The 21,818-nt window shown below is 45.9% G+C and overlaps 1 long non-coding RNA gene across 1 annotated transcript in view; it reads left to right on the top strand.

Annotated features, from left to right (window-relative positions):
* Positions 1-21,506, top strand: part of LOC144826346 (uncharacterized) — a 404,090-nt gene extending 382,584 nt beyond the window's left edge. The window contains exon 3 of the long non-coding RNA XR_013609798.1: positions 20,346-21,506. This is a non-coding gene — a long non-coding RNA (uncharacterized LOC144826346). The remainder of the gene's footprint in view (positions 1-20,345) is intronic.
* The last annotated feature ends 312 nt before the right edge of the window (positions 21,507-21,818 follow it).

The following is a 21,818-nucleotide window of genomic DNA, read 5'->3' as shown; positions in this document are numbered from 1 at the left end:
ACTGATGTGTACCAAGTTCAGTCTGACACAATAAGCATTGATTTATATTTACTGGTTTGAATGCTAATAAATCCAAGCCATTGAATTCAGGCAATCAAGTCAAAACTCACATCTGTAGCCTTTTAGAAGTTTGGTCATATACCTGGTAATCCTGATCATAGCCCTGTGGCCTGGACCTTTAAACAGTGAGCATCCTGGTCCTGATGTCCCTGGTCCTGATACTCCTTGTCTTCCTGTTCCTCCTCACTCTGGTCCTCAAGGTCCATATCATTTTCCTGGTCCCCTTAGTCCTTTATTTCTTGGTCCTCTTAGAATGTTTCATTCTGACTCTGGCTTCCCATGTTTCTGGTCTCAGCTACCTGGTCCTTCTGGCCAAGTCATGCTATTATTGTTTTTCATAGTCATTTTCCTTCTCGAGAGGCTGTGCCCAGTGTTCCTGATCCTCTTGGACCTGTTCCTTACAGATTGAGTCTCCTGTACCATTCTCCTGGAACTGACCCACCTCCTAGCTTAGTCTTCGTCTCCTTGGTCCTGACAAGGTAGCGAACCGCTGTTTGAGCGCATCGCGCTTTCTATGTAATTTACGGTTTTTAACCTACCCGTTTTCTATTTTCTTTGATTTGAGTTATTTTTACCAGGTTTTTATCCTAGGGACTCTCTGCCCCCTTATCTGCACCTTAATTGTATCGCACCGCTGTTTGAGCGGGTCCGGTTCCCGGGGTGGGGTCACTTTTTGTAGCGGCCATCTTGGAGTGGTGTTGTGGCCTGGTTGCCAGCATCTTCGAGCGCTCTAGTGCGCAGGACTTCCTGAGGGACACCTATTTAAGGCGAGCTGCCCCAGAGCCGCCCTGACAAGGTAGCGAACCGCTGTTTGAGCGCATCGCGCTTTCTATGTAATTTACGGTTTTTAACCTACCCGTTTTCTATTTTCTTTGATTTGAGTTATTTTTACCTGGTTTTTATCCTAGGGACTCTCTGCCCCCTTATCTGCACCTTAATCGTATCGCACCGCTGTTTGAGCGGGTCCGGTTCCCGGGGTGGGGTCACTTTTTGTAGCGGCCATCTTGGAGTGGTGTTGTGGCCTGGATGCCAGCATCTTCGAGCGCTCTAGTGCGCAGGACTTCCTGAGGGACGCCTATTTAATGCTCCCTGCTAAGCGCAGCGGGATCGCGCAGCGGGCGCGCCTTCGCTTAGCCTGAGTCTGTCACGACGTCAATGGCGATATACCACTAACCTCTGAGAGATGTCAGCAGGAACGATGGATAGATGAATATCCCCCTCCTCTCCAGAACGCACAACACACAGTGTAAGGGGAACACAACTATGTATGTATGCCTCCCGGGGAAAAGGGAAGTGGATAAAATAATAAAGGTTGTCCAGAGGGGCTTCTGAAGGTACGTCAGTATGCCGTCCACCCACTCTCTCGCCGGTCTCTAAGAACCCCCGGTGGTATACTGCAGGTAAGGAAAGAACAAGAACCAACAATTAGAAACCCAGCACTTCACAGGCATCAAAGAAACATAACATATCTCTAAGGGTAAGTACTAACTGATGTGGTGGACTGGAGCACCTGTAAGCCCCTCAGGGAAGCAAACCACGAACAGCAGAATATCCGAGTGGAAACAATAGCCTCCTCAGAAGCAGCCGGACAATCGGTGGCAGTACAAAATCAGCAAGGGTTTCTCAACGTAGGCAAAATCAGCAAGGAAATGAAAAACAAAGAAGAAACAAAATCAGCAAGGAGTCTCGTTGTGCAGCACGTACCGGTACCGGCACGCCAGGATTCACTAAAGGAAATGTCCCATGAAAAAACACCAGTGACGGAGACGACAACGCGCTCCTGCGCGGGTCTCACAAACGTCACTCAAAGAATAGCGAGGCCGCCCGTCTTATAGATGCGGGGACTCGCTCACGTAACTGGATGCAGAAGGCAGTCTCTAGATGTGCAAAAAAGCAGAAATCATTCGGCTTAAGGCAAACAAAGTACCTGGAAATCCACTCAAAGGAGCAGGCAAGGGCTCCGTCCCGTTCTCACTCAAGGTCCTGATTGACAAGCCCCGAGCCGTTACCTCGGAAGGCTTTTGTCGACACAACGCTTCCGCTTCCGTGTCTGCTGGGCCTCTGGGGACTGTAGTTCCGCAACCGCCAGGCTCCCTCCAGTGGCGATATGCGGGTAATACATCGTCTGACCAACACTGTGTGTCCCTTTCTGAACCTAGTACCCCTTGTAATCGCTACAGAGTCTTGCCAGAGTCCTGCCCGTCTGCGCCCGTCCGCGGCCGGACGTGCCGGAGGTGCCGATCATGGCCGAGCTCGGCCCTGCTAGGAGAACGGTGAGTGCGCTGATCTGTTACTCTAGAGATGACTTACTATCCCTCAGACAGCAGGTCGCTAGTTGTGATGTGGTTCCTGTGAACCCATTGTGTGGCCCCTACCAATGTGTATGTGGTAGTTGGGCACTTTGTACTCCCGCTCTTCCGTGCTCTATGGGTAAATTGTCAGCACCCAGGAGTAAATGTATCCCACGCACACTTAGTATTTGGAACCTCAATGTCAGGTCGCTGGTGAGTCATTACCAGGCTGTATACGACTTGATTAAGGACGAGGCACCTGATATTTTTTGTATTACTGAGAGCTGGCTGCAGGAGGCTGATACAGCTATCCTCAACCTGGCTTTCCCACCTGAATATACGGTGTACACGCTTAATCGCCCTACTAGAGGGGGGGGGATAGCGCTTGCGGTCAGATCCTGCTATCCCTGTGTCTGGAGAGGTTTAGAAATTGTGGGCTGCGAGAGTGCTTCTTTCCAGATCTCTATTAGCCCCAAATTTTCCTTCTCTGGCTTGGTAATCTACCGTCCTCCGGGTAGTGACGCGGCGTTTAGGGAGGCTCTTCCAGAGACTATAGGTATGCTGGCCGTGGGCTGTGCTAATTTTTCCATTCTAGGGGACCTGAACCTTCATTTTGAGAGTCCGACCACCCCGCTGTCAGTAGTACCTTGGCCGATCTGGAAGCCTTCCAACTATCCCAGCGGGTTTCCTTCCCCACTCACGTGGGAGGCCATACTTTGGACCCCTTTTTTTCCAATCTCACAGAGGCTAGGGTTTTGACTCCTACCCCTCTTGCCTGGACGGACCATTTTTTGGTCAGGATCCAGTGCCAACTGTACGAGCCTCCCTCTAAACCTATGGCCAGAGTCGTCCCGAGGCGACACTGGAACAAACTCAGATTAGAGGATCTGTACCGTACTCTGTCTGAGGACCCACTCGGCCCGTTCGATAACGTGGAAATGGGCTACAATCTTTTCCGTGAGTGGATCACTCGTGCTCTGGATTCTATCATTCCGGTGACCCTGAGCAAATGTAGCTCAAGGGACCCTAGCCCCTGGTACGATGGCTCTTTACGTACCTTAAAGAGTACGTGCAGACGCGCTGAAAGAGAGTGGCGGAAAGCCTATGACGCTGATAAAAAAGTGTCATATCTCGCCACTATTAAATCTTACCATCGAGCGGTCTGCAGAGCGCGTGCGGCTTTTTACTCCTCCGAGTTCCGCAATAGTCTTAACCCTTCCAAAGCGATCTTTAAGGCTCTCAAAGACTTGATGGCAAAAAAAGCCCCTATTAATGATTTGGGTTCGGTTGCACAGTGCGAGGCCTTGGCGAACTTCTGCGTGGAGAAGGTCCAAGTCATCCGTCGTACTTTTTCTAATTCCACACTCGATACTGGACCCTCCCTTAGGCCCGAGGAACACACGGCCTTGCATACTCTCCCTTGTTTATCGCCTGAGAGTTTTAACCAACTGGCCCAACGTATTAAGTCTGGTTCTCCGGTAGATCCGTTGAGACCAGCTCTTTTTAGGGACCCGTTGTCCATCGATTTTCTGCCGGTGCGCTCCCTGATCAACCTTTCGCTGTCTACTGGTATGGTTCCTGTTAATCGGAAACATGCGGTGGTTACGCCCATTTTGAAGAAGCTGGGACTAGATCCTCTTAAACCAGAGAACCACCGCCCGATATCGCTTCTCCCGTGGCCGGCGAAAGTCGTGGAGGCACATGTGAACAGAGTTCTCTCTGACCACCTTCTGCGGGCAAACATCTTAGACCCTACGCAGAATGGCTTCCGTGCTGACCACAGCACGGAGACAGCCTTCTCTACATGGTGGAACATCTGCGCATGGTGTTAGATTCTGGTCAAACGGCGGCGCTTGTTTTATTAGATCTTAGCGCCGCCTTTGACACCGTCTCTCATAATATTCTCCTCCAGCGCCTGGAAGAAGCTGATATCACAGGGACTGCCCTTCAGTGGTTCCGTTCCTTTCTTGCCGATCGTACTTTGTGCGTAGCCATTCCACCTCATCAGTCCAAATTCCATCCGCTGGACCAGGGGGTCTCCCAGGGGTCCTCGCTGAGCCCCACGTTATTCAATGTGTACGTGAGGCCGCTGGCTGATGTCGTCAGACAGTGGGGCCTGACTATGGTCTCATATGCCGACGACACTCAGCTGGTGGTCACGCTCAGCGGGGACTCTGATTTGGATGCCCCTAGGTTCCAGAATGGGCAGAGAGCGCTTGCCAGCTGGATGAGTTCCAACCATCTCCAGTTGAACGCAAAAAAATACGAGATCATGGTCATCGGCAAGAAATCGGAACTATGGGGTGACATTTGGTGGCCCCCGGAATTGGGACCTACCCCGACTCCGGCAATGTAGACAAAAAATCTTGGAGTGTGGCTAGATCCCGCCCTTAGCTTTGTCTCCCATACCAAGAGAACGGCCGCCTGTTGTTTTGGCATTCTGCGAGGACTCAGACCAGTAACTGCAAACACAACAATGATGGACAGAATGTGGATCAATGTCACACATTCACCCCAGTCCAAAGATCTGGGCCCAAATCCATCGTTTTTCCACTCCACACCACCCTGGGTTAGACAATGGCGATATGCAAATCAGCGCTGACCCTGTGCCCCATGGGAACAGTCCAGTCCGAACTACAAAAGCCATGTCCTTCCCAGAACGGAAACAAGCATCCGAGGACCGGCCCGGTTTCGAGGTAACACCTCTCTTCAGCCCGGCTAGCTTGATTCCAGTGGTGTGGAGTGCCTGGGACTCACGTCTGAGCATCCCCAGTACACTTAGAGCGGTAACTGCAAACACAACAATGATGGACAGAATGTGGATCAATGTCACACATTCACCCCAGTCCAAAGATCTGGGCCCAAATCCATCGTTTTTCCACTCCACACCACCCTGGGTTAGACAATGGCGATATGCAAATCAGCGCTGACCCTGTGCCCCATGGGAACAGTCCAGTCCGAACTACAAAAGCCATGTCCTTCCCAGAACGGAAACAAGCATCCGAGGACCGGCCCGGTTTCGAGGTAACACCTCTCTTCAGCCCGGCTAGCTTGATTCCAGTGGTGTGGAGTGCCTGGGACTCACGTCTGAGCATCCCCAGTACACTTAGAGCGGTAACTGCAAACACAACAATGATGGACAGAATGTGGATCAATGTCACACATTCACCCCAGTCCAAAGATCTGGGCCCAAATCCATCATTTTTCCACTCCACACCACCCTGGGTTAGACAATGGCGATATGCAAATCAGCGCTGACCCTGTGCCCCATGGGAACAGTCCAGTCCGAACTACAAAAGCCATGTCCTTCCCAGAACGGAAACAAGCATCCGAGGACCGGCCCGGTTTCGAGGTAACACCTCTCTTCAGCCCGGCTAGCTTGATTCCAGTGGTGTGGAGTGCCTGGGACTCACGTCTGAGCATCCCCAGTACACTTAGAGCGGTAACTGCAAACACAACAATGATGGACAGAATGTGGATCAATGTCACACATTCACCCCAGTCCAAAGATCTGGGCCCAAATCCATCGTTTTTCCACTCCACACCACCCTGGGTTAGACAATGGCGATATGCAAATCAGCGCTGACCCTGTGCCCCATGGGAACAGTCCAGTCCGAACTACAAAAGCCATGTCCTTCCCAGAACGGAAACAAGCATCCGAGGACCGGCCCGGTTTCGAGGTAACACCTCTCTTCAGCCCGGCTAGCTTGATTCCAGTGGTGTGGAGTGCCTGGGACTCACGTCTGAGCATCCCCAGTACACTTAGAGCGGTAACTGCAAACACAACAATGATGGACAGAATGTGGATCAATGTCACACATTCACCCCAGTCCAAAGATCTGGGCCCAAATCCATCGTTTTTCCACTCCACACCACCCTGGGTTAGACAATGGCGATATGCAAATCAGCGCTGACCCTGTGCCCCATGGGAACAGTCCAGTCCGAACTACAAAAGCCATGTCCTTCCCAGAACGGAAACAAGCATCCGAGGACCGGCCCGGTTTCAAGGTAACACCTCTCTTCAGCCCGGCTAGCTTGATTCCAGTGGTGTGGAGTGCCTGGGACTCACGTCTGAGCATCCCCAGTACACTTAGAGCGGTAACTGCAAACACAACAATGATGGACAGAATGTGGATCAATGTCACACATTCACCCCAGTCCAAAGATCTGGGCCCAAATCCATCGTTTTTCCACTCCACACCACCCTGGGTTAGACAATGGCGATATGCAAATCAGCGCTGACCCTGTGCCCCATGGGAACAGTCCAGTCCGAATTACAAAAGCCATGTCCTTCCCAGAATGGAAACAAGCATCCGAGGACCAGCCCGGTTTCGAGGTAACACCTCTCTTCAGCCCGGCTAGCTTGATTCCAGTGGTGTGGAGTGCCTGGGACTCACGTCTGAGCATCCCCAGTACACTTAGAGCGGTAACTGCAAACACAACAATGATGGACAGAATGTGGATCAATGTCACACATTCACCCCAGTCCAAAGATCTGGGCCCAAATCCATCGTTTTTCCACTCCACACCACCCTGGGTTAGACAATGGCGATATGCAAATCAGCGCTGACCCTGTGCCCCATGGGAACAGTCCAGTCCGAACTACAAAAGCCATGTCCTTCCCAGAACGGAAACAAGCATCCGAGGACCGGCCCGGTTTCGAGGTAACACCTCTCTTCAGCCCGGCTAGCTTGATTCCAGTGGTGTGGAGTGCCTGGGACTCACGTCTGAGCATCCCCAGTACACTTAGAGCGGTAACTGCAAACACAACAATGATGGACAGAATGTGGATCAATGTCACACATTCACCCCAGTCCAAAGATCTGGGCCCAAATCCATCGTTTTTCCACTCCACACCACCCTGGGTTAGACAATGGCGATATGCAAATCAGCGCTGACCCTGTGCCCCATGGGAACAGTCCAGTCCGAACTACAAAAGCCATGTCCTTCCCAGAATGGAAACAAGCATCCGAGGACCAGCCCGGTTTCGAGGTAACACCTCTCTTCAGCCCGGCTAGCTTGATTCCAGTGGTGTGGAGTGCCTGGGACTCACGTCTGAGCATCCCCAGTACACTTAGAGCGGTAACTGCAAACACAACAATGATGGACAGAATGTGGATCAATGTCACACATTCACCCCAGTCCAAAGATCTGGGCCCAAATCCATCGTTTTTCCACTCCACACCACCCTGGGTTAGACAATGGCGATATGCAAATCAGCGCTGACCCTGTGCCCCATGGGAACAGTCCAGTCCGAACTACAAAAGCCATGTCCTTCCCAGAACGGAAACAAGCATCCGAGGACCGGCCCGGTTTCGAGGTAACACCTCTCTTCAGCCCGGCTAGCTTGATTCCAGTGGTGTGGAGTGCCTGGGACTCACGTCTGAGCATCCCCAGTACACTTAGAGCGGTAACTGCAAACACAACAATGATGGACAGAATGTGGATCAATGTCACACATTCACCCCAGTCCAAAGATCTGGGCCCAAATCCCCAGTACACTTAGAGCGGTAACTGCAAACACAACAATGACTCAGACCAGCCTTGAAGTTCTTTGATGCAGCAACCAGGCAACGGTGATCTCTCGGCTGGACTATGCCAGTTCCCTTTTGGCAGGGGTGAGCCAAGCTGAAATTACACGTCTGCAACGGGTGCAGAACGCGGCAGCCAGAGCTGTGGTTGGTCTGGCCAGGTTTTGCTCCGCTGTCAATACTCTGAAGTCTCTGCATTGGCTTCCTGCCAAGCAGAGGATTCAGTTTAAAGTGCTCTGTTTGTCCTATAAAATCTTTAAGGGTTCGTCGGCTCCGATTCTTACGAATCTCTTGACGCCTTATGTCCCTGCCCGCTCCTTGAGGTCCTTAGGCCAGGATCTTGCAGTTGTCCCTCGGTTCAAGCTTAGCCGAGCTGGAGGCGTTCATTTCGAGTTCGGGCTGCTGCCCTTTGGAATTCCCTTCCTTTAGCGATACGCGCGTCTGATAATCTCTTTTTATTTCGTAGGGCCATCAAGACTTTCTTGTTTTCTTAAATCTGTTCCTTCTTAGTCCGCTGTCTGTTTAGTTGTGTTGTGTTGTGACCTTGTCAGGCGCTAGGACGCCCCTTTGCTGGGGCAGCTGTGCGCCAAATAAATGCCCAAATGCCCATAACATGATCCTAGTCTTTCATGTCCTATTGTGCTTGGTATCATAAACATTGTCTTTTGGCCATCATGGCCTCTCTATTTTCAAACACATAGGGTCCTTGGGTTTAGTGAAGTGGGGAACAAAAGTCTTTGTCTATCTGCCCATGTTCTTTTGTAGTACTCTAGATACTAGTCACCTTGTCCTGGTTCTCCTCACCATCAGCCTCCCGCCCTGGCATGACAGGTCCTGGTCGATTTTGCTTCTTTTATCCTGGCATTCTTAGTCTTTGTCCTCCTGGATTGGGCTGTTCCTTTTCTCCTGGATCTGTTCCTTATCCATTTAGTCCTACTTGTAATGCAGCCATTGATCCAGGCCCTGTTGATCCAGGATTTCCTTACTGAGCATTGCTATTTTGGTCGTGGCCCTCCTGCCCACCACTGACTATTTTACTTAGTCTGACAGATGGAGGTTGGCCTTCTTACTCTATATCCTCCTTATCCTGTTCTTACTACTTTTAATGATTGCTTTGCTCACTTGGTAATTGGAACCCTTGCACTCTAGGTCCTGATCTTCATGATCTTGTTAGTCATGTTTCCGGTCATTCTGGTCATGATCCTATTAAATTAGCTAGTCCTCTTGCTCTGGTCTTCTTGGTGTCCTTGGTACTGCCCTATCAGTCTTTCTAATTTCGTCCCTGCTCATCCAAGTATCCATGACATACTGGCCATTGCCATTCTGTTCCTGATTTATTTCCTCTTGAGTCTGGTTCTGATCCTCCTGGCCCTCCTCCATCTGCTCCTCACCTACATGGCTGCGTAATAACCTGTCCTGACGCAGATCATCCTGGCTTTTTCTTGTTCTGATGTTACTTGACCTCCATTTCATGCTAGTCCAAGAACTTCTTGGCCCTGTACTACCTGGTTTGACTGGTTGTCATTCCCATGTACCTATGCCGCTAGTTATCTGGATCTTGGGTCTCTTGTTTCATAGGCTCCCTGTACTGAACCTTTTATCATCCTCACCCTGATTCTAGTCCATCAGTCCTCCTGGTCTGGCTCCCCTGCCTGTCTAGTCCCCTCATTTGCCTGTTCCTAATCCTTCTGACCTGGGTCACCTTGGTCCATGTAGTCCTAGTCTTAATTCTGATGCTCCTTTGTCGGGCCCTCAGGCATCGGGTTTTCTGATGCTAGTTCCACTGCCCTTTTTTTCCTGAGCCATCCTATTCCTCAGTCCTTCTGCCCAACCTACCATTACTAGTCCCCTTGGTCTCCTGGTTTGCCCAGTCTATCTTGTTTTTGTCTATACGACCGTGGGCCTCTCTATCATGATCCTCCAAGTAATACAGCTATTGACTCTGTTCTTCCTCATTCCTCTGGCACTGGTCCTCACAGTTCCGATGTTGTGGGTCACACTGGTTGATGTAGTTCTTGTCACTATGGTTCAGGATCCCCCTCCCCCCCCCCGGGCTGACACGTCTGGACCTTATGATCCTGGTTTCACTTATTCTCCTACTTTTCATCCTCCTCCTCCAACTGCAACCTTCCTTAGCCCTTAGCACCCTCTCCACAATGACTTTAGTCAGGTACTGCCTCCAAGCCTGTCACACAGGTTTTTATGTATCTTTTTGGCTTTCATATTTCTTTTGCTGAAACAGTGCTGTCAAATACAGATATGAGGGCCCAGAAGAGACAGGATGTTGCCCACTTAAAACACTGCTTACCATGTTAAAAAACCAAACTACGATTCCCAAGATGCATTGTGCAGGTGACTTAAATGTCAGTGTGACTGAAGGGGCCCCTCATGACATGGGACAAATAGGCATCAGTGCCATATACATACTCTTCTGGGTGGATAGTATAAAAAAGTGTGTTTATTCACAGCCAGCAGAGTGAACTCTTTCTGTGTAGAAACTCCTCCTGTGAACTACCCAAATACATCACTTACCTGCTTTCATTTCTCCATTCCAGAGTGTCTCACTCTATTTACCTCCTGCAAGTTTCGCAAAACACTGTTCCCCCAGGCAACAATTACCTAATGTTTGTGTCTCTCATTCTGTTTGCTGCTGCTTGTTTACTGCTGCTGTGCTGTCAGATTTGAAATAGCCTTATTATATATACTTCCAGCAAGCACAGTCCTCCGTAAACAGAAGCCAACAGCTACCACGAGACCTTCCTTAAGAAGGCCAAAAGAGCCCAGCTGAAAAAAAAACATCAAAAGGAGCATCATGAGCATTAAAAAACAATGGGGGCAGATTTACGAGTTCTGGCGCATCTCTGCAAATCAGCAGGGATGCCCCAGTACAGATGTGACACGCAATTCCCTCCTAGCACCACCACGAATGCGTCGCATTTACAATGAGGCTCACCGTGGCACAAGGGTAGGATGATCCGTGTCGCATCTTGTGGCGTAAGGGCGGCGCATTGCTGGAGTCTTGTTGCAAGCGCAACGCGGCTCCAGCAATGCTCAGGGGCTCCCTATGCCTAACATGCTGCGTCACTCCTTACGCCTGCTTCAAGCAGGCACAGGGTTTTGACACAGTCTGGATGTAAATGTGACTCAGTGAAATCCTGTAGATTTCACTGCGTCACTTTTACGAGGAGTTCCTGCGATGGAATGCCCACCCTGCGCCGGAAAGCCCACATGAAACCTAATGCAGGTTTCATGTGGCGCAGGGCTTTACAATGTGACACAGTAAGTGGATTATAGCTTGGGGTAAATGTCTGAAAAGTTTAAGCACTCCATCCATCCTCTCCTTGTGTTTGCTTTGCTGGACATGCTGCCAATTTTCTAACTTATAATATAAATCAGCGTGCAGGCATTGCATAGCTCGTCAGCTTAGGGGCGGCTCATGAGAACTTCAAGACTGGAATACTGCAATGTAGTTTATTGAGGTGCCATCGAAGGCAGACTCCGAAAACTTCAAAGGGTGCCGAATGCTGATAAATGTCTGTTAATGAATTTTCCCAGACATTCTTTTATGGGCCAAGCTCTTGTTAAGCATCATTGACTGCATATGAGAAAGAGAGTGGCATTTACAGCTCTATGCATTTGCCACAAAATCATGAAGGAACAAGGCCCCTGCTATTTACATTCTCTGATTAATGCCTAACGCTCTAGCAGAAGTCTCAGATCTTCTGATGTGGCACTAATGATAGTTCCAAGAGTGAAAAGGCATGCTTGGGGGCTCAATACTTCAGTTTCCTGGCCTCCAAACTGAGGAATACTCTTCCTCTTGATCAAAGACAGGAAGGCTCTGCACTAGCCTTTGTAAAAAGTTAAAGCTGTGGCTGTTCAAGCAAACATAGGCTAGAAGTTTTGTAGTCTTAGGCCTTCGCGGTGTATGAATCCATAGTACGGGGACACTCTGAATGGAGTAACCAAGCGCTCTATAAAATATTATCATAACATAACATTTCGGATAGACTTTACACCACAGAATTGATCCTAATTAGAATCTATTTCTAGGTCTGAGCATTGTAGCTGCCATTAAAAGACCTTTTACATTTTTATGTTAATCATTGGTATTACACAATAGGGCATCACATTAAAATATTAGAATGAGTTTCTCTCCAGTTCTGCCCCAACAAACAAGGAGTTGGCTTATTCTGTTTAAATTGAGTCTGACGGTGAAAATGGTCAGAGACCTGTCTGCAAACAGCAGCTTCCTCCTGACCTGTGAACATATGTAATTGCAATCTGCTGCCCACGTCTCAAATCAGTCATTTTTTAGCTCTTGTCACTAATTTGTTAAAACATGATTCATTGTACTGAAGGTTGTCAAGACTCTGCTACTTTTGTTTTCAGCGCACTACAGTGTGCACTACGTTGTGTTCCATGCTCTGCATGGCTCCCATGTTTGTATGTGTCTGTGATTCTTGCTCCCTGATGTGAGAGGCCCGCTGCAGACAGATTGTGAGTTCCATGTCACTCCGGCAAAGCCTGATCTCTCCCGGGTCTTTAGTGCCTGAGTGTCTTGCAGATATCAAAAACTAATTTTTAATAAGCATGCCTTTCCAGTAGGTGCCTATATTTTCTTTCCTCTCTCTTTATCCTTTCACATTTGATCTTCTGTCCCCAATATCTGTGATTTCATGGAGAGTTTGCTGTCAATGATTATTCTGAGGTTGGAGGGAGTGGCTGCATGTTCTAGGGATGATGGCCACCAGGAGTCATTCCATGTGTTGCTGCTTCCATCTTGTCTGTGGTCAGCTGCAGGCAGCTTTCCTACATCAAACTATTGATGTTTGTCATGCATTTGTGGAAGTTGGTTCTGGTGGTGGTGGTGGGGTCGTCGGTGAGTGAGAGGATGAGTTGGGTGTTGTCATCTTAGGAAATTACATGGAGACCATGGGAACTGATGATGTTGGCCAGTGGGGTCATCTATGCGCTGAATAGCATGGACTGAGAGATGAGCTGTGGGGACATTACTATCACTGCCATCATGTTCTTGTACATTTGTGTATAAAATGATTGCGTGTTTGACAACTTTGTGTGGATATTTGTAATAAAAATGAAGATATGGGTATGTATGTGGGAAACATCACGTGTATGCTGTAAAAAAAAAGCAGACCTGTTGCAGCTGCAAATGCTTCCCTAAATGCTATAATTATCAAGTTTTTGTCACATGTTTCGCACCAATATATATACTTGCAGGGGTCTAGAAGTGGAAGAGAATATTGATCACAGATTTTAGCAAAAAATACAACTTTGCTTATTAGAATTTAATATGCAATAGGTGATTTTTGTAGCCAGTTGTACTTTTTCCGAATTGCTAAAAAATGGTCATTCTACAGATATAAATTGTGAAATGTACTAGGTTTTACAAGATATGTACATACACATAATTTCAAATGTCTTTGCAGCAAAGGTATTAAAGTTAAAAATAAAAAAACTGTTCTATAAAGATCGAACAAAATAAACAATGTTACAAATCATAAATAAAAATGTAGAACAGCAATATTTTTGATGTATTACACTTTAAAGTACTGTTCACAGCATCACTTGATTTCAGACCTCTCAAATGCTGGCTTATGAACAATAATGATTTTAAATCAATGAAACAAAGCGTTTCCACAAAATAATACGCAATAATGCCTCTCTCAATTATGTTCTGTAACACAATATTTAGTGGCAAGGATGTGCATTTTCTTCAACTAAATAATGGTTCCTGGAGCTTGTTTTTAGCTTGTACTTATGCAGTAAAATGAAAAAAACAAGCGGGGACTAATATAAACACACAAAAGGTATTTCGAACTCCACTACTGAGTTTTTGTTGGCACTGAGAAGCAAACATGAGTTATAAAAATAGACTGGATTTGTTTCAACTTGCAACATTTAGAAAGGCACATGATTACTGCTGAGTCCTTGGTCAAGTTTTGTGTCTGCTTCCAATTGTTTAATCATACGGGAAGATAGGAGCTCTGGCCCAGGCTTTGCATTACTTTTTTAACGCAAAACTAACATAATGCGGTGTGTAAGTATTTGCAATCCAAGACAAGTTGCTATTTTCATTATATCATAATCAAAAGTAACGAAAGCGCCACAAAGCGCTGTCTTCGATTTCTTTGCATCACAGGGGAGTTTCATGGGTAGTGCATGGGCATTCCAGTGCAACCACCTGTGGGTTTTGACGCAAATGCCTATCTACAAAGATTTGAAGCAGGTATTGTCTGGATAAATGTGTTAATTTCTCCTCATTTTCCCACCTTTGCATATGTTGCATAGTACAACATGCATACAAAGTGAGAAATATCTTAAAGCATAGCTTTTGTGCAGGAAGGGAATCCTCATTTTTTTCAGTAAAGTGTCTTTACTTAGTGTAAAACTAGCATGTTTTAGTGATGATCGCCCAGGACTCTGCAAAGCCAATCATGTTTGGCCTGCTGGAACATTTTGCTTAATGTTACCACGTGTCTCTGTGCTGTGTACGCACAATGCCATCTTTACCTGATACCTCCTAGCCATACTATTCTGCCATCTCCATATATATTAAGTTTAATTTTAGAAATAGTAGTCAACAGCCCCTTGCTGTGTGATTTATTTTCATCAAAGGTAGACAATCATTGAAACAGCCTATGATTTTGAATTGTGATTTTTTTTTTAAATATGTCATAATATATGTATTGTATAAAACTTGTAATTTCTAGAATAAGTAATGGTTTGTGATTTGCTACTTAGACAAAGATCTTAAATGCATATGGTTATTATGGGTCCTTTCTCTCAACTGGAAGGTAGTGACTTCCAGCTGAAGCTTGATGGATTCCAAATCTAGAGTGACTCAACTTTGTCCTGCCAACACATTATATATTGGAGACCTTAGGTCATGCTTGTCACCTGGTGTCATGTACTGTAGGTGGAATGTAAAATTCCCATTGCATGCCATATTCTAATGTTAAGCTAGAAGTGGAATTTTGGGGTTGTCTAGGCAGTTGGTTACTGCCAGCGGATCTGCTAGGCACATCGTGAGTAAAGAAGAAATAAATCCCCCTACGGATGGACTTGGGCATTGCTCCTATTTCTGATCTGATAGCTTTCCGCCCACTCCTCTATTGGCGACGGATATGGAGCACCCCAGAGTTGGACAATTATAGAGAGGAATTAAAATCAGTAATGTCCATTCGGGGGGCAGGGAAGATTCTCGGTTGTGTTTTACTCGGGATGCATTTCGTAGAATAGGGAGAAATGATTTGTGGTCTGCACCTGAAGAGACCTGCCTTGCTATATCCAAACAATCCTTAACATCTGTCTTGAAAGAACACAGACTGGCAAGTATCACCCAGTCAATAGACTCATCTAGTCTTACTTCCAGGTTTCTGGATATTAAGCAGCACTATAGCTTGGAGTCTGCTTTAGATATTATTACCTTTCCTAGCCAAGAAATTGTTCTCCAATTCAGACACGGGACGCTCCCCCTATATGCATTTACCAATAATTGGGTGGGTGCTAAAAAATTGCTATGTCCCGGGTACAATGTTGCGGAAGAAACGGAGATCCATGTGATCTTTTTTTGGCCCGCATATAGTGCTGCTAGATCTAAATGGGTCCTTCAACTTTGCAGGAATCTGGGTATAAGAAACTATAGAGAGGTCTATAGGATACTAAAATATGAAACCCATCCGATTTTTGTCGTTGTAATTGGTTAATTTCTATTTGCAATGTGGTGCAAACGAAGATGTTGTGTGATTAGCTAGAGTAGAGATTGTAGATGTTGTTGTTTTATTTAAAGATCAATTTCCCCGATTTTAAATGGCATTAATTGAAGCCTACCTATTTTTTAACCTTTATTTCTGTTTATTTCTGTTTTTAAGTAGTTTGTGCCTTAGGTTGAGGTTGTGTAATATGTTTCTAATGTTGCCCTCAAATGAGATATTTATATATGCTTCATGCTCTTTATGGGTTATTTACCTGTGGGTGGGGGGGGGGCCTCTCTTAATTGTCACCTCTATGACTTTTGGGATCAATAAGCTGATGCACATGAATTGTTAGTGTTGTTCTCTTTTATATTTTTCTTCTTTTAACTATTAGTCTGTCATTTTATGATAATGAAATTACAAATGTCATATTATTGCACTTTTATGGCAGAAATTGCCAAAATAAAGTTTTTGACTGACTGAGAAATAAATACTTACCAACTCATACTCAAGTTTTCACTTGGGATGAGTACTAGAGGAACCACTACAGCTGAACCTCCCTTTCCTGGCAGACTGTTTAAGTTAAGAAATCACCCTTTTCTATGTGTCCATCAGTAGTATTATTGATGAGTGTCTCCATTTCAAGTCGCACTTTCGCAAGAATCTACATACGATGGGTTAGGGGAAATAATCTGTCTTTCTCTCAGTGGTGCGACATCAGGAGACTGTTGGTAGGCTGGTATCTTGAGTGACGTCACATTACCATTTTCATCACTGCCTGCAAGTCAGTGTTTACACGCACAACGCATAAAAGCATCTCTTCATTCATTGATCCTTAAGAAGACCCATCTTGTCCCACATTAGGTTTTTCTTTTAAGTTTGAGTTTATTTGAGAATGATAAAACAGCAATTTAATATAAGAATAATTTGAGATTACAAAACTAAAGCATGAATAATAAACATAATATACAATAAATAAAGATACAATTGTTGACATAAAATATAAATATAATAAATATACTTTCTATGCTGTAAAAACAATGGAAATGTATAGGGCTATGGGGAACGGTTGGCATTTAGCAATGAATAAAAAACAGAACTTTAGGCTGAGCATGACTTAGAATATTGCAAGGAAATCAAATAGCTTAACAATCTGATAGTATTACTAGTATTACACAAAATGCATAGCTGCTAACTGTCCAGTTTTTTCTGGGACAGTCCGGGCAAGTTGGAGACTATCCTGGGATAGTCCAGGCCCACACACGTCTCCAACCACTTACAGGTGATTGCTGCTGCTCTTATAAATGCCCGGTCTATGAGCAAACATGCCGCTGACATATTTGAGCTTTTGTCGGACGGCTGCTTGGATATTCTGTTCATAACAGAAACATGGCTTAACAATTCTAGTGCCCCCGTTGTGGAGCTTACCATCCCCAGAGGTGTTTAAATCATCAGGGCGGATCGAGAAATGGGGAGAGGGGGGGGTGGCAATTGTTTTTAAAGACACATGGTCTTTTCAAATTGACTCCTCCGATGAGTTAGGCGATGGCGAAGTCCTTCACTTCTCTATCACCCTCTCACCGCATTGTACATTGGGAGGCACGCTGGTATACCGTCCCCCGGATCCCGCCGGACCTTTCCTTAAAGCGCTGGTCGATGTAATTGTGCCCCGCGCCGTAAGGTCTTCCAGATTCCTTCTCTTGGGCGACTTTAACATCCATACGAAGATGGGCGAGTCATCAGACTCCAAAAATGTGTTGGAATCGCTTGGCCTGGCCCAATTAACTCGATGGGTCACGTTGCCCACACACTCCGGGGGTCATACCATGGATGTGGTGTGTTCTAATTGTTCTTTATCGGTATCTGACCCTGAAATTCCTACTTGGTCTGATCATAGGCTGATCTGGTTTTCCTGGTCCTTAGAAAAAAAAAACTCCAAATATAAGGTTACTACCTGTCCCAAGAAGATCAACGTGTCTGCCCTCTCCAATGCCCTTTGTATGGGTCGTCCTATGTTAGGCCAGGAATTGACCACTGCTGTGCAGACCTTTAACACCTGGATCTGCTCGGGGTGGAGTCCTCCTCCAAAGGGAGTAATAGATCTAAAATGCGCCCCACCCCCTCTAAGCCCTGGTTTTAAGAGAGCTTAAACTAGGTTGTAAAAGATTGGAAAAATGCTGGCGGCTTGCATACTGCCCTGCTGCTAAGGGGTTATTACGTTCTGCTCAGGGGGAGTAATATACTAGCATCAGGATGGCTAAAAGCGAATATTTTGCGGGTAGGATCTCTAAGGCCAATAATAACAGTAGGGACATTTTTGCTATTGTGAACAGCTTTCTTGCCCCTTGCGCCGAGCAACCAGTAGTCTCCTCTTCTGCGCGCTGGTGTGATGACTTGTCGTCATTCTTTGAAAACAAAATAGCAAGGATTCAGGCTAGTTTGTGGACCACCTGTCTCAGTCAAAGCCTCTCAGCTCCTGTTCATTCCTCTCCTCCTTCTTCCATGGCCTACACCTTTGAGGAATGTGTTCCAACTTCTGGAGCTGACATCTTAGCAGTTTTAAAATCCTTGAAATCAGGATCACCTACTGACCCCTGTCCCGCGCGTGTTCTCGGCGGGGTGGCCGAGGTGGTATGCTATGAGGTTATCGAAATTGTCAGCCTTTCCTTTAGGTCAGCAACAGTTCTGGAATGCTGGAAGCAGGCCAAACTCCTGCCACTGCTGAATAAAGCGGGTTTGGATCTGGAGGTTCCAGCCAACTATTGGCCAATTTCCTTATTGCCAGTGTTGTCCAAGGTTTGTGAAAAGATTGCTTTCCGCCAATTGAATACTTTTGTGGAAACATCTAATGCCCTTCAACCGGCTCAGTCCGGATTCTGTGCTGCTCACAGCACAGAATTGGCATTGATGGAGATTTCAGAGGCTATTAGGGACAGTTTGGACGCAGGCGGCAGAGCGGCTCTAATATTATTGGACCTCTCTGCCGCGTTCGACACAGTACCCCATCAACTTCTACTTTCTCGTCTTTCAGCCATTGGCGTCACTGGTCTGGCTCTAGAGTGGCTAACTTATTTTCTTTCTTTCTGGACTCAGCAGGTCTGGTTGCCCCCTTTTGCGTCATCGGCTAAGCTTCTTGCCACCGGAGTGCCCCAAGGGTCAACTCTAAGTCTGTTATTGTTTAACATATATGTGACACCTCTGATTGTCTTGGCTGAACAGCTGGGTGCCGAATTAATAGCTTATGCAGATGACACACAGTTGTTGTTCACCTAGCCTGCTATGGATTTGGATGGTGCCTCTGCCCAGACTTGTCTCTCCTCAGTTTTTACTTGGTTGGCTTCTGCCCAGTTAAAGTGTAATGAAGATAAAACCACAATCCTACTGTATGGGCAGTTTCCTTCACATTTTAGAGAATCCTTGTGGCCCGTGGACTCTCCCTTCCCTAGCTCTGGGGGTAACCCGGCAAAAAATCTCGGGGTGTGGTTTGGGACGACTTAAAATTTGAGGCCCACATTAAAAAACGTACCTGCGCGTGCTTTGGCACCCTTGTGGCTCTTCGGAAATGTTTTCCTCTTCTACCTAGAATGGCGAGAGAAACAGTGGCGAGAGCGCTTATTCTCTCTCGCCTTGACTGCGCCAACACCCTGTTTAGTGGCTCCACTGCATATTTGACTAACCGCATTCAGATAATCCAAAATGCGACTGCCAGACTCCTTTTTAACATCTCAAGGAGGACTAGTGTTCGTCTCCATTTGCGCAGTCTGCACTGGCTTCTGGTGTCTCAACGGATTATCTATAAGACCCTTACTTTCGCCCACAGAGCCATTCATGACCAGGGCCCTCTCTATTTGAGGAAACGCTTCTCTTTCTATCTTCCCATTCGTCCCCTGCGCTCTGACATCCAATATTGGTTGGCGGTTCCACAGTTCAAACGCTCTCGTTTTGGTGGACAATCCATTGCTGTTAAAGCAGCTGTGACCTGGAACTCTCTACCTTTGGCCCTTCGCGCTAATCAGAACTATTCGCTCTTTAAAAAAGCGCTGAAGACTCACCTGTTTAAAATGTCATTTTAATTATCAGTCTGTTTTCCTGTAGCCTCTGCCCTGCTGCATCGCCCCTACGCGCCAGGATACTCCAGTAGTAATTGAGCGCGCTATAAAATCCTATATAACATAACATATAGCATAACATAACATGGGGGGTGCACTATATTAACACACTATGCAGTTGTCTCACATCACACGTATGAGCGTGAGTATATCTGTCCAGTACAAAATGTATGCTAGACAAGCTGACACCCTTTCATTATGGTGTAAATATGTGTGGTGCTGGAATGCATCAAATTTCTTTGTTGGCACTAGGGAAAGGGGAGGAGAATGACATTTATCTATACATATGGCACTGTCCTGCTCTCTTTTTCTCAAGCAGCGCAACACAACATTTTTGGCTGCTGTACTTTGTGAAAACTAAGGACATCTGGGCCTGATTTCATGAAAGGTTCACATTGTAATGCTGCACAAAGGTACTGACTGGATGAAGAAAACTTGAGTTCCTATATGAAGTTTGTATTTTACCTCCTTCATTGAAGAAGTAATTCTAACTAAAATACACTGCTTGAAACAGAGAACCAGTAAATTTCATAATAGTAGAATTGGTAGGTGGCACTAAATTGCAAACAAGAGGAAGATATATGATACAAACCAAGCACATCTCCCTTCATAATAAAGTGTTATTATGTTTTACAGGTAAAGTGAAATTACAAGACATACAGCCTGATTTAGAGCTTGACAGTAATACTGCCATCCCGCTGCAGTACCAAATACTCCGTCAAGCTGACAGCAGCCCGCCTGTCCTATTTAGATGTATGCTGGCTGACTCTCCGTCAACATCAACAGAGTGTTTACTTCTGTGTAAGCGGTTCAACATTGCCAACACAGCAGACTCCATTGCTGGTGACTAGAACGTGGTCACCATCAGGACAGTGGAATTGCGCAGAGACAATTCATATTTCACAGTTGTGCTAGCGGTGTTCAAGTGGCGGGTTGCCGACCGAGTGAATCAGTCACTGGACCCAGTCAACATTGCAATATTTCTGTTGCGGTAGACTGGTTGCTAGCATCACCCACCTGATGTGTTTTGACTAATTATTTGCACCTGCATACCACACTATAAAACATACCCCATTTCAGACCATGATCCTTTGCCATTCCACAGCACAACAACATTTGGAAGATTACATTTGGTCACTGAAGTCAGGTTATTTTGTTGCCTTTCCCTGTTTCTCATCCCTTTTTCTTCTTTCATGTATTTCCTCATGGTTAATTTATTTGATTTCATCATATTTATTTAGATAATGCAAGGGTACAAAAATCCATATTTCATCAAAGGAAAATTGTCAGTCATGGTGGAGGAAATCATAATAGTAGAGCTACCATTGTTTGGAGCCCAAGTACAAAATTACCTATTATCTCAGAAAAGGGAGATGCAGTCCAGAATAGTTGACACATTGAATGAGGTATCAAACAACCTGTGCACACGGGGGAAACTAGGAAGAGGTGAAACAACATGCGGGGAGAGTGCCTTCCCTGGTCTCCAAACGTCACCAGGAGGCCCTGAGGACTGGTGGTGGTTCTCTCAGATTCCCCTTACAACTCACACCCTGGGAGGAGAAGGTCCTGCAGATTCTACATCCTGAAGGCTTGACAGAAATCCCTGTTGGAATGGAGATTGGTAAGTTACACTTTTCGGTCACTAAACATAAATCTTCCGTTTACTTTGAAGTTAGTTGTTGCTAATATTATCAGCACAATTTATTTTACATAGAAACCTAAAGATATCAGTAACATGATGTTTGGCTTGTTTGTTTGAATGTATTGAGTTATGTTTAGGATAACAGCTTCCATAGATATCACATTGCACATGATGTTACTTATGGTGCTTGTAAGTGTGTGTCCTCCAAAAACAAATAAAATTTTTGTGTTTCACATAGTAAATGTCTGTTCTATTTCTCATGCAGGATCTACACATGGTATGTCACAATTTGCAATTCCTGCGATGCTTCATTGAAATAACTACAACTACAGTGATGCCTTTTTCACTTTTGTGATAATAATATTGCCATTTAATTAGGCTTATTATTCAATTTATATCATATTTTCACATATGATAAAGTGTCATTTATTGATCAATCTCCATTTAGTGCTCTCTTTTGAAAATTG

Source organism: Lissotriton helveticus, chromosome 3_2 (genome assembly GCF_964261635.1).
Source record: "Lissotriton helveticus chromosome 3_2, aLisHel1.1, whole genome shotgun sequence".
NCBI lineage: Eukaryota > Metazoa > Chordata > Amphibia > Caudata > Salamandridae > Lissotriton > Lissotriton helveticus.
Note: the sequence above shows the minus strand (reverse complement) of the source record. Positions and strands in the feature narration are given on the sequence as shown.